A 9,459-nucleotide genomic window follows, 5' to 3' on the forward strand; every position below is an offset into this window, starting at 1 on the left:
CTTCCACTGCCTCCCGCAGTTTGGTAAGACTCATGTTTGTAGCTTTGAGAACACTGTCCAACCATCTCGTCCTCTGTCGTCCCCTTCTCCTTGGGCCCTCCATCTTTCACAACATCAGGGTCTTTTCCAGGGAGTCTACTCTTCTCATGAGGTGACCAAAGTATTGGAGCCTCAGCTTTAGGATCTGTCCTTCCAGTGAGCACCCGGGCTGATTTCCTTCAGAATGGATCGGTTTGATCTTCTTGCAGTCCATGGGACTCTCAAGAGTCTCCTCCAGCACCATAATTCAAAAGCATCAATTCTTCTGCGATCAGCCTTCTTTATGGTCCAGCTCTCACTTCCATACATCACTACGGGGAAAACCATAGCTTTTACTATACGGACCTTTGTTGGCAAGGTGATGTCTCTGCTTTTTAAGATGCTGTCTAGGTTTGTCATTGCTTTTTTATAATAATAATAGAAAATGAAATATGTCCTTGAAGTGTACAAAAGTAAGAGGACACCCATTGTTCTGCGCACTTTTGATTCTGGTTTGCACACTAATGGTATGCAGTTCTGGAAGACTTCCCTCAATAGAATTATTATCATTATCATTATCATTATCATTATTATTATTATTACCCTGCCCATCTGACTGGGTTGCCCTCTTGGTTCCTCAACACGGGGGCAGATGCTCCTTCAGTCCTCTACAGGTGACAAATGCAGCTGTGGGTAATCTTCCCTCTAGAAACAAGTGCAGAAATAATCGGGGAGGTCTGTTCTTCTTCTATGCCTCACACAGGACTCCTCAAATGGCTGCCATTACTTTTGCATGCCTTACCAGTGAACAGGAAGTATTCCTGGGAGAGATATGGAATGGGATAGACGGTGGAGGCCTTGCAATGTGTGCTGCCTCCATCTGTACGTGCCATCTCTGTTAAGTTGTGGGTGAACATATCAGACGACACAGCGATTCTTCAAACAGCTCTTGTTTATTCAGAGGCCAGAACAGAACTGAACTGAAGGGTTCAGTCAGCCTGCTTATATAGAGCTCCAGTACACATAATTGTAACAACTTTCTAAAACTATCCAATCACTGAATGTCACTTTCGATCCCTTATTTGCATAACTATCTAAAGTATCCCCCTGCTGGCCCAGGGAGAGAACTTCAGTACATAACAATCTCTATTTATTTTATAGGAATTGTCGTGGATTAACAAAGACACTCTGTGACAAACTGAGGTAGTAAATGACTGTATGGGGGGAAAAAAACCCTTCCCTACCCTCATTTAATACAGCCTCATCTGTCTTCTTCTCTTCCTCATATACAGTTCCATCACTGACTTGCCAAGGCATTCCTCCTGCCCAGCCTTTAATTAGGACTTTCTGAAACAATCCCCCAGAAAACAAACATGAACAGGGATTTATTTATTTTTCTGAGGGGAGGGGGACCACAACGTGTCAACAGCACTGCCTTGTAAAACCCTCTTTGGAAATTCCAATCTATATGCACTAACTCTCTGCTTCTGCCTTCCCCACTCATGTACTCTAAAGGCTATAAACGCCTGTAATATAAAATGGATCTCTGCTCAGTCTCCCAAGGGAGAACGAGAGCTCAGTTCATCTGTTGTGTCCTTCCTAGGCTACAGAGGGTATTTGCTGTGTGGCGATGGAGGACCCCTCCAAACTGGTGGTTGTTTGCAGCTGTGTTCTGCAACTTGTCACTGATGCAATGATGGGACGTTAGTGGTGTATTAGTACAGAACTATTAAGGGACACGGGTGGTGCTGTGGGTTAAACCACAGAGCCTAGGAATTGCCGATCAGAAGGTCGGCGGTTCGAATCCCCACGACAGGGTGAGCTCCCGTTTCTCGGTCCCTGCTCCTGCCAACCTAGCAGTTCAAAAGCACCTCAAAGTGCAAGGAGATAAATAGGTACCTGTCAGAGCTGCCTCCAGGTCCCAGCTCACAGAGGACCAACGCTAGGCTGTAGTTATGTACAAAAGTCTTTATTGAGATTCAGTCTCCATTTCAAAGCCGCAGCGTGCAGCTCTACGTCCCGACCTTAGACCGGCGAAGTCCTGTCTGAGTCTCCTCCCCCTCCACACCAGTTTAAGACTCTCGCTTTGCTCCACCTCTTCCTAAATTCCTTTCTCCTCTGGGCCCTCCTGCCCGCTAGGGTCTCATCCTTCCTGGACTCCTCTGACGCTGACCCTGACGATTCTTGCCCCTCCTTCCGGCGGGCTTTAGGACCTGGTTCCCTATCCGGGCTACCTTCTGTGCCGCTCGCCTGTACCTTTGAACTTGGCGCGCGCGCCCAGCCTGCAACTTTCCTCTTAACCGTTAACTCGCTCTCCGATGGAGGCGTGGTCCACCCTGACTCATCTTCTCTCGCTGGTGGTGCATATGTGGGCTCTGACACCTGGGACTCCTCCCCCCCACTACGCTCTGGTGGGGAAGCTGGTCCTGATTTGCAACTGCTGCTCTGGGAGTCCCCGCTGGCCCCTTGCTTCTGGGGTGTCCCCCTTGGGTCGCCCCTTGCCCTGCCCATCGGCGCCCCCTTCTGTGAATCTTCCGATTCGCTGGAGAGGCTCATGGAATCTATCGGGCTGCTGTCATATTCTCCTACGCTGCCCTCGGATTGCTCCCCCTCGCTTTCCATCTCCTCTCCTCCCTGCGCTCCCGCTGAGTCCCTGACATCCATCCCCCCCTCGAAGCCCCCCCTTCCCCCCTCCCCCTCTTCTGGCGTGGGTTCCGGGTGCTCCAATGCTGTGGGGGTGCATGCCGGATACCGGTCTTCCCCCCTGGCATGCTGCCAGTCCGTGACGGGTACATCGACGTCGCTCTCCTCCGCTTCCATCTCGTTGCCGGCATGCTCGAAACCAGGATCCTCCCCCAACCCGTCCATGCCCCCTTGTTCCCCCATTTCCTCTGGGTAGTCTGCGTGCCAGGGCCCTCTGAGCAGTCTCCTGCGCCACTCCTCCTCGGGTTGAGTGTCCCACCAATAAGAGCGCTCCGCACCCAAGTCTGAGACCGACCCCTCCGGCGAGGTAGTCTCTGGAACCGTCTCCTCAGCCGAGGAGAACCCCTGAAACGTACTGGCTGAGAGTGTGGGGGTGAAAAGATATTCGTCAAAATAATCCTCCGGCATGGGCCTGTGTGGGAAGAGTGCGTGGAACTCGTCTTTGAGGTAGTGCTCCTCCACCGCATAGTACGGCACCCAGCTGTTGGCGCTGGCCGGGGCACCTTCCCTTGCGATGAGATATTCGACTCCCTCTTCCCCCCATCTCGAGTCCAAAATCTCCGTCACCTCGTTGAGTGGCCCCGCCCTCGGCGACCCCCCTGTCATGGGTGCATCTCTAAGCGGACTGGGAGCTGTTCCTGGCTCCTGAAACCTGTGAGGTGCCTTGTAGGGCGTTAGCACCGATCTATGAAAGACCGGGTGCATTCTGGAACCCTCCGGTAGTGTCAAACGGAAAGCCACTGGGTTGATCTGTGCCTCGACTAGGTAAGGGCCCAACTGCTTGTGTCCTAGCTTCTTCTTAGCTAAGGATCTGGCCGGCACTGCCTGGGCCGCTAACCAGACCCAGTCCCCTACCCGTATGTCCTCCCCCACTCTTCTGTGTTTGTCTGCTTGCATCTTGTATACGTGTTTTGCTAGGTCTAACTGTCTACGGAGCTGTTCATGGACCTCCTGTAACTCCTCTGCCAATGCCTCTGCTCCCTGCGGCTCCCCCTCCCCCTCTTTCTCTAAGCCCGGGAAGGTCCTGGGATGTCGCCCGTGGTTGGCAAAAAACGGTGTCACCCCCGTGGACACGTGTTGTGTGTTGTTGTAGGCAAACTCGGCCAGGGGCAGATAGTCCACCCAGGTCGAGGGCTGCTGGTTGGCGTAACATCTCAGGTACTGCTGCATGACGGCGTTGACCCTCTCCGCTTGTCCGTTGGTCTGCGGGTGTCTTGCCGACGCTAGGTTGACCTTGACGTTCAGGATCCCCATCAGCTTCCGCCAGAAACTCGAGATGAACTGGCGCCCCCTGTCAGACAGGATAGACCGTGGCAGGCCGTGTACCTTGAACACGTGGTCTATGAACAGCTTGGCCGTCTGTTCCGCTGTGGCCACCTTCGCGCAAGGAATGAAGTGCGCCATCTTGGTGAACATGTCGACTACCACGAGTACTGCTGTTTTGCCCCTTGAGCTGGGCAGGTCAGTGACAAAGTCCAAGGCTACCCTCTCCCACGGTTCGGACGGGGTCTGTAGCGGTTCTAACAGTCCCGCCGGCGGTCTGTGTACTGGCTTGGCCCTTTGGCAGGTGTCGCACCTCGTGACGTATTCCGCGACTTCTCCCCGCATCTTGGGCCACCAAAAGTCTCTGGCTACTAATTCCACCGTCTTTTCCTTGCCGAAATGTCCGGCGCTGGGTGCGTCGTGTAGCTGTTGCAGTACTGTCGCGCGGAGTTCATCTCCCGGTACGTAGATGGCCCCCTTGCGGAGGAGCAGTCCGTCGCGTATCTGGAACTCGTCGTCCTTTGCCGTGCCGCTGCGCACCTCCTCCATCTTGGAGCGCGCGAAGGAATCTGTTCGCAGCTCGCGCCGTATCGCTTCCAGGTCTATTGTGGCAGAAGCGCATGCCCACGCCTTGGGTGCGAAAATGTGTTTGGCCGCTACCGGTGCTGCTTCCTCCAGATACTGCGGCTTCCTGGATAGCGCATCAGCCATGACGTTGTTGTCTCCGGGGATATATTCTATCCTGAAGTCGAAATCCGCAAAGAACTCCGCCCAGCGGATGTGTCTCTGGTTCAGGAACCGCGCCGTGCGCCAGTACTCCAGGTTCTTATGGTCCGTGCGAACTTGCACCGTGTGTTTGGCTCCGATGAGGAAGTGCCGCCACGCCTTGAATGCTGCATGAATGGCCAGCAACTCTCTGTCCCAGATGGTGTAGTTCTGCTCCGACTTGCTGAGCTTCCTGGAGTAGAAAGCACACGGTCTCCAATCCCCTTGCGGGTCTCGCTGCAACAGGACTGCCCCCACGGCTCTGTCGGAGGCATCCGTCTCCACCCTCATGGGCTTGCTGGGGTTCACATGCAGCAGTTGTTCCTCGGAAGCGAAAAGACGCTTGAGTTTCTGAAAGGACTGCTCCGCCTGGTCCGTCCAGATGAACTTCTTCTTCTTGGAGCTGAGGGTGTCCGTGATGGCCGCCGTCTGCATAGCGAAACCCTTGATGAACTTGCGATAAAAGTTAGCAAAGCCGACAAACCTCTGGACCTCCTTCCGATTGCGCGGGCTCTTCCAGTCCAGTACTGATCGTACCTTGGCGCTGTCCATGGCAATTCCCTTGTCGGACAGCTTGTAGCCCAGGAAATCCACCTCCGTCATGTCGAACTGGCATTTCTCCAGCTTGGCGTAAAGCCTGTGCTCCCGTAGTCTTTGCAGGACTTCCTTGACATCTCTCTCGTGAGCCTCCTGCGATTCCGAGAAGATCAGAATGTCGTCCAGGAAGCAGACGCACTTCTTGTATAGGAGCCCCGCTAACACGTGATGCATGAAGGCTTGGAAGCAGTGGGAGCCATTTTGTAAACCGAAAGGCATAACCCTATACTCATAGGTGCCCAAGGGCGTGAACATGGCCGTCTTCCACTCGTCGCCCTCCCGCATGCGTATAAGATTGTACGCCCCTCGTAGATCCAGCTTGGTGAAGATGCGTCCCTTTCTCACCGTCGCGAGCAAGTCGTCGATCTTGGGCATCGGGAAAGCCGTGGGCTTGGTTTTCGAATTTAAAATTCTGAAATCAACTACAAGCCTCTTCTGGGGCGTGTCTCTTTTCTTCACAAAGAAAACAGGACTGCCCCCCACTGCTTTGGATTCTCGGATGAATCCCCGCTTCAAATTGTGATCTATGAACTCCCTGAGCTCTTGCAGTTCGTCTTCAGACATGGAGTACAGTTTTCCGGTCGGCAGCGTTGCCCCCGGCAGGAGGTCAATCTTGCAGTCGTAGGGTCTGTGGGGAGGCAGCTTGTCCGCTTCCTTCTCGCAGAAGACCTCCAAAAACGCCTTGTACTTGTCGGGTACAGCTTGCAGCATGCCCAGTTGTAGCTGTGGGTCATCCTCTTGCCCCTCGTCCTCCTGGTTAGTCATGATGCAATGTTCTGCGCAGTAGGAGGAGCAGAAGGTCAATTTACGCTGGTACCATGCCAATGCCGGGCTGTGCCTGTCCAACCAGCTCATGCCCAACACTATGGGCGTGTCTGACAGTTGGGTGACGTTGAAGCTGATGACTTCGCGGTGATTTCCAATGCGCATCACCATTGGCGGCGTTTGCTGTACCACCTGTCCCCCCAGCAATTCTCTTCCATCGACTGTCACTACTTTCAGGGGCATCGTGGCAGGCAGGAGTGCTATGCTATGTTGCTTGATGAAATCCACCCCCATAAAGTCTGCATTGCTACCAGAGTCAATGGTAATAGGCACTTCCATGGTGAGCCCATTGGGAAGCTGGAGTGTTGCGGTGAGCTGCACCACTGGTTTGGGCGGGAGGGGGTCTGTGGGCTGTAAGATTCCTGGGGACTGCTTCACTGATTCGTCTGGCTGGGCCCCAGCGGCTCTGCTTCCAGCCAGACTTCGTCGTTTCCCTGCTGCGGTTCCCTCTGCTGAGCTGCTTCTGTTACTTTTGCTGAGGCTGCATTGTGCTTGTGGAGCCTCTGGGGGCACTCTTTTGCCATATGCTGAGCACTTTCGCAGATGTAACACTTCCTGTTCCCTCTAGGAGGCTTCACCTTGGCTGCTCCTGGTGTGAGGGCTCTGGTCGCTGACTGAGCCTTGGCACCACCTATCTCCATCGGCTCCTCTCCCCCTCCCAGTGGAGGCGTGGATTGAGCGCGCGCTGAGTCTCTGGGGAAGAAAGGAGGTGCCCTTGCTGGCGTGCGTCCCCAACGCCCTTCATCTTTGCTCCAGGGACGTTCTTCCAGCCGCACACCAATCGTCAACGCCTTCTGGACCACTTCTTGAGTGCTCCGTGGCCTCTCCCCCCTTGCGATTTCGTCTTTCACAGCCCCGTTGAGCCCCTCCCAGAACAGGTCCCTGACGGACGCTGAGTCCTTTTCCCATCCCAGCGCGTTGACCAATGCAAAAAAGCGGGAATGATATTGCCTTACAGTGGCTCTGCCTTGTTTCAGACCGTGAATCTCTTTTCTAGCGACATCTACGTCTATCTCCGATAAAAAACAATCGTCCATCGCCTTAATGAAGGCTTTTGCGTTTTGGAGGGCTGGATCATTATCTCTCCACAGATTGCGCAACCACGCTTTAGCTTCTCCATGGAGATGCGTTAGTATGAAGCCTACTTTCTCCTGCTCATCTCTAAAGTCCTTCTCCAGCAACTTTAGCGCAAAAACTACGTCTGCTCTGAAGTTAGGATATTGCTGCAGACTCCCATCGAAATGCGACACCAGGCTCCCCCCTCTCTTCCCGAGCCCGATCCCTTCTGATTTGGCTGCCGGTGGCCCCTGTTTAGTCAACATTTCCAACCTGTTTTGCAGATCCTTGCAGACAGCATCTGATTCCTCTTCTCTCCTCCTTGCCGCTCGTATTTCTGCGTTAAGTTGTACCACGGCTTCTTGCAAAGCTGCCAGTCGTTCTTCTGTAGTCATCTTGTGCTGCTTTTGTGAGCTCGCGAAGCACCAATCTTCGCCCCTCGCTGCGTCTTCTCACGTTGCGAGGTTCTTTGAAATTTGAGACAGGACTTACTGTCAGAGCTGCCTCCAGGTCCCAGCTCACAGAGGACCAACGCTAGGCTGTAGTTATGTACAAAAGTCTTTATTGAGATTCAGTCTCCATTTCAAAGCCGCAGCGTGCAGCTCTACGTCCCGACCTTAGACCGGCGAAGTCCTGTCTGAGTCTCCTCCCCCTCCACACCAGTTTAAGACTCTCGCTTTGCTCCACCTCTTCCTAAATTCCTTTCTCCTCTGGGCCCTCCTGCCCGCTAGGGTCTCATCCTTCCTGGACTCCTCTGACGCTGACCCTGACGATTCTTGCCCCTCCTTCCGGCGGGCTTTAGGACCTGGTTCCCTATCCGGGCTACCTTCTGTGCCGCTCGCCTGTACCTTTGAACTTGGCGCGCGCGCCCAGCCTGCAACTTTCCTCTTAACCGTTAACTCGCTCTCCGATGGAGGCGTGGTCCACCCTGACTCATCTTCTCTCGCTGGTGGTGCATATGTGGGCTCTGACACCTGGGACTCCTCCCCCCCACTACGCTCTGGTGGGGAAGCTGGTCCTGATTTGCAACTGCTGCTCTGGGAGTCCCCGCTGGCCCCTTGCTTCTGGGGTGTCCCCCTTGGGTCGCCCCTTGCCCTGCCCATCGGCGCCCCCTTCTGTGAATCTTCCGATTCGCTGGAGAGGCTCATGGAATCTATCGGGCTGCTGTCATATTCTCCTACGCTGCCCTCGGATTGCTCCCCCTCGCTTTCCATCTCCTCTCCTCCCTGCGCTCCCGCTGAGTCCCTGACAGTACCACTCTGGCGGGAAGGTAAACGGTGTTTCTGTGTGCTGCTCTGGTTCACCAGAAGCGGTTTAGTCATGCTGGCCACATGATCGCCAAAGAATTGATGCTTTTGAATTATGGTGCTGGAGGAGACTCTTGAGAGTCCCATGGACTGCAAGAAGATCAAACCTCTCCATTCTGAAGGAAATCAGCCCTGAGTGCTCACTGGAAGGACAGATCCTGAAGCTGAGGCTCCAATACTTTGGCCACCTCGTGAGAAGAGAAGACACCCTGGAAAAGACCCTGATGTTGGGAAAGATGGAGGGCACAAGGAGAAGGGGATGACGGAGGACGAGATGGTTGGACAGTGTTCTCGAAGCTACCAGCATGAGTTTGACCAAACTGTGGGAGGCAGTGGAAGACAGGAGTGCCTGGCGTGCTCTGGTCCATGGGGTCACGAAGAGTCGGACACGACTAAATGACTAAACAACAACAACTTGGTGTCCAGCATCACACCTGTACTGAAGGTTATGGCAAAATGTATCTTGGGGCTAAGACTGGTAAAGCTGCGTAGCTGTTTGCAACGGGGTGATTTGCTACACTGCAACATGGCAAATGGGTGGTATTATTGCTTTTGGTTCCTGAAGCAGCCTTCCATCAGAAAGGCAGCGTTTCTGCTCTCTCTCTCTCTCTCTCCCCCCCCCCCCCATTTGGGGAATATGATTGAAAGGCAGCACAAAGATGCCTGGAATATAATGCCTATAATAAAATAATAGCCCTGCATTCCTCCCTCCCTCCTCCTCCCCCCCCCCTTATGCATGGAATTTCATATGTTTTCCTGATTAAATTCCAACTGCCTAGTCAACAAAGGCGAATGATCAATTTCAATTTCTCTCCCTTCTGGGGTGGGCGAGAGGGATGGTGGGTGCCGAATTACACTTGCTAATTCCAAAGCTGTGATTATACTAGGAGGGGCCGGATAGCTTTGCAGGCCCTGTGTGTGTGTG

The 9,459-nt window shown here is 53.8% G+C and overlaps 1 long non-coding RNA gene across 1 annotated transcript in view; it reads right to left on the bottom strand.

The window, feature by feature from the left end:
- Positions 1–225: 225 nt before the first annotated feature.
- The window catches only part of LOC307210505, a 349,261-nt gene continuing 340,027 nt past the window's right edge, over positions 226–9,459 (bottom strand). Inside the window, exon 3 of the long non-coding RNA XR_013836035.1 lies at positions 226–331. This is a non-coding gene — a long non-coding RNA (uncharacterized lncRNA). The remainder of the gene's footprint in view (positions 332–9,459) is intronic.

The sequence above is a fragment of the Podarcis cretensis genome, assembly GCF_951804945.1.
Source record: "Podarcis cretensis genome assembly, chromosome: 2".
Taxonomy (NCBI): Eukaryota; Metazoa; Chordata; class Lepidosauria; order Squamata; family Lacertidae; genus Podarcis; species Podarcis cretensis.